This window comes from Apium graveolens, chromosome 3, assembly GCF_009905375.1.
Source record: "Apium graveolens cultivar Ventura chromosome 3, ASM990537v1, whole genome shotgun sequence".
Classification (NCBI taxonomy): Eukaryota; Viridiplantae; Streptophyta; class Magnoliopsida; order Apiales; family Apiaceae; genus Apium; species Apium graveolens.
In genome coordinates this window covers 79,314,805-79,318,693 of record NC_133649.1, presented here as the reverse complement: position 1 = coordinate 79,318,693, position 3,889 = coordinate 79,314,805, and the positions used below count along the sequence as shown (strand labels likewise).

The 3,889-nt window shown below is 43.8% G+C and overlaps 1 non-coding gene across 1 annotated transcript; it reads right to left on the bottom strand.

Annotated features, from left to right (window-relative positions):
* Positions 1 to 234: 234 nt before the first annotated feature.
* LOC141715649 (small nucleolar RNA R71) lies at positions 235 to 341 on the bottom strand. The gene has a single exon (XR_012572404.1). It is a non-coding gene; the product is annotated as a small nucleolar RNA R71 (small nucleolar RNA).
* Between the last annotated feature and the right edge of the window lie 3,548 nt (positions 342 to 3,889).

Sequence of the window (3,889 nt, the reverse complement as noted above, 5' to 3'; positions counted from 1 at the left end):
GGAGGAGCGGCAACTGAAGAACCCAACATACACATAAGGAATTTTGTCGAGATCTGCAGCACTTTTAAGTATAATGGCGTGACTGATGAGGCTATCAAGTTGAGGCTTTTCCCATTCTCACTGAGGGACAAGGCTAAAGACTGGTTACATTCTGAACCAGCTGGGTCCATCACTATGTGGCAAGATCTTGCGCAAAAGTTTCTGGTGAAGTTTTATCCGATGGCAAAGACTGCTGCTATGAGGAGTGCTCTTACTCAGTTTGCGCAGCAACCTACAGAATCTATGTGCGAGGCTTGGGAACGCTACAAGGAAATGTTGAGAAAATGTCCACATCATGGAATGCCGGATTGGATGGTGATCACTGGTTTCTATAATGGTTTGGGGGCCTAATCTCGGCCCATGCTCGATGCAGCAGCTGGAGGCGCCTTATGGGCTAAAAGCTATACTGAGGCGTATAATCTTATAGAGACGATGGCTGCAAATGAGCATCAAAACCCAACTCAGAGGATGACGTCAGGCAAGGTAGCAGGTATTCTGGAAGTTGATGCAGCCACCGCTATTGCAGCCCAGCTCCAAGCGCTATCAATGAAGGTTGATTCTCTGGCTACGTATGGAGTTAATCAAATAGCTATGGTTTGTGAGCTTTGTGCAGGTTCTCATGCTACGGATCAGTGTTCTCTTGTCAATGAATCTGTTCAGTATGTGAATAATTATCAGCGACAACAGCAGCCTATGCCAGCGACCTGTCATCCTAACAACAGAAATCATCCAAATTTCAGCTGGGGGAATAATCAGAATGCTATTCAGCCACCATATCAGCAAGGAGTGAGTAAACAGTTTAACCCACCTGGATTCCAGCAACCACAGCAGTATGCTACAAGGCAATCATATCCTCAACAGGGAAGTGCAGCTGCACCTACTAGTGCTGATTTTGAGGAACTTAAGCTGTTGTGCAAGAGTTAGGCGGTTTCTATCAAGACCTTGGAAAATCAAATCGGTCAATTAGCCAATGCAGTGCTCAATCGTCAACCTGGTACTCTTCCCAGTGACACGGAAGTACCAGGCAGGAAGGAAGCTAAAGAGCAAGTCAAGGCTATTACCTTAAGGTCTGGGAAAGTAGCTGATTCTGAAAAGGCAAAAGAAGTAGAAGCTGAAATTAGAGATGAAGAATCTAATCAAAAGGAGAAATCGGCGGAACCAAGGAAGACTACTGTTGAACACACTCTGCCTGAGGCTAATACAGGGGAGAAACAGCTCTATCCTCCACCACCTTTTCCTAAGAGATTGCAGCAACAAAAGCTGGATAGACAGTTCGGAAAGTTTCTGGAGGTGTTCAAGAAACTTCACATCAATATACCTTTCGCTGAGGCTCTTGAACAAATGCCTAGTTATGCGAAGTTTATGAAGACTATTCTTTCAAGGAAGGTGAAACTGGATGACCTTGAAACCGTTGCTCTCACGGAAGAATGCAGCGCTGTTCTGCAGCAAAAGTTACCACCGAAACTGAAAGATCCAGGAAGCTTCACCATTCCTTGCACCATTGGCAATCTGACTTTTGACAAGTGCCTTTGTGATTTGGGAGCAAGCATTAATCTGATGCCGTTGTCGATCTTTAAAAAGCTGGATCTGCCTGATCCAAAACCCACATACATGTCGCTACAATTGGCGGACCGTTCCATTACTTACCCAAGGGGCATAGTTGAGGATGTGCTCGTCAAGGTGGATAAGCTCTTCTTTCCTGCAGATTTTGTTATTCTGGATTTTGAGGAAGATAAGAAGATTCCCATAATCTTGGGAAGGCCTTTCTTGGCTACTGGCCGTACCTTGATAGATGTGCAAAAAGGTGAACTTACTATGCGGGTCCAAGATCAGGATGTGACCTTCAACGTATTCAAGGCAATGAAATTCCCTACAGAAGATGAGGAGTGCTTAAAAGTGGATATGATTGATTCTGCGGTTACTTCGGAACTCGATCACATGCTAATGTCTGATGCATTGGAAAAGGCCTTAGTGGGGGATTTTGACAGCGATGATGAAGATAGCAACGAACAATTACAATATCTGAACGCTTCTCCCTGGAAGCGAAAGCTGGACATACCATTTGAATCTCTTGGTACTTCTGACCTTAAGAATGCTGAAGGGAAGCTCAAACCATCAATAGAGGAAGCACCTACCTTGGAGCTCAAGCCATTACCTGAGCACTTGAGGTATGCTTTTCTAGGTGATTCATCTACGTTACCTGTTATTATTTCATCTGACCTTTCAGGTAGTGAGGAAGACAAGCTCTTAAGGATTTTGAGAGAATTCCAATCGGCTATAGGATGGACCATAGCAGACATCAAGGGGATAAGTCCTTCATATTGTATGCATAAAATTCTGTTAGAGGAAGGTAGTAAGCCAACTGTGGAACAGCAGCGAAGACTGAACCCGATCATGAAGGAGGTGGTGAAGAAAGAAATTCTGAAATGGCTAGATGCAGGCATCATTTATCCTATTTCTGACAGCTCGTGGGTGAGCCCCGTGCAATGTGTACCTAAGAAGGGAGGTATCACTGTGGTCGCAAATGAAAAGAATGAGCTCATCCCTACTCGAACAGTTACAGGATGGAGAGTATGCGTGGATTATAGAAAATTGAACAAAGCCACAAGGAAGGATCACTTCCCTCTCCCATTCATTGATCAAATGCTTGACAGATTGGCGGGACATGAGTATTTTTGTCTTCTGGATGGTTATTCCGGGTATAATCAGATTTGTATTGCACCAGAGGATCAGGAAAAGACTACCTTCACTTGTCCATTTGGCACGTTTGCTTTTCGCAGAGTTTCGTTTGGGTTATGTGGCGCCCCGGCCACCTTTCAGAGATGTATGATGGCTATATTCTCTGACATGATTGGAAATAATGTCGAAGTGTTCATGGATGACTTCTCCGTCTTTGGACACTCATATGATGAATGTTTGAATAATCTGCGCGCCGTACTCAAAAGATGCGTGGAAACTAATTTGGTGCTCAATTGGGAGAAATGTCATTTTATGGTGCGTGAAGGCATTATCCTTGGGTAAGGTCTCTAGCAAGGGTCTGGAGGTGGACAAAGCCAAGGTGGGAGTCATTGAAAATCTTCCTCCACCTAATTCTGTGAAAGGAATCCGTAGTTTTCTTGGTCATGCGGGTTTTTATCGGCGATTCATCAAGGACTTTTCAAAGATATCTAAGCCGTTGTGCAATTTGCTTGAGAAAGATGTGCCTTTCAAATTTGATGATGAATGTTTGGCAGCATTCGAGACTCTCAAGAAGAGTTTGATCACTGCACCAGTTATTACAGCACCAGATTGGACAGAACCGTTTGAGATGATGTGTGATGCGAGTGATTATGCGGTAGGTGCAGTTCTGGGACAGCGCAAGAAAAATCTCTTCCATGTGGTCTACTATGCGAGTAAGACTTTAAATGGTGCCCAATTGAACTACACCACTACTGAGAAGGAGCTTTTGGCTATAGTCTTTGGTTTTGAGAAATTTCGATCTTATCTACTTGGTATGAAAGTAACAGTATTCACTGATCATGCAGCTATTCGCTATCTGGTTTCTAAGAAGGATTCGAAGCCGAGACTCATTCGTTCGGTGCTTTTACTTCAGGAATTTGAGCTAGAGATCAAAGATAGAAAAGGTACTGAGAATCAAGTAGCTGACCATCTCTCTAGGTTGGAGAATCCCGATTCTACTTCACAAGATAGGACGTTAATCAATGAATCTTTTCCGGATGAGCAGTTGTTTGCAATTCAGGAGGAAGAACCATGGTTTGCAGATATTGTAAACTATCTCGTCAGCAATATAATGCCTCCTAATTTGACATCCGCTCAAAAGAAGAAGTTTCTGCATGAGGTGAAGTGGTAT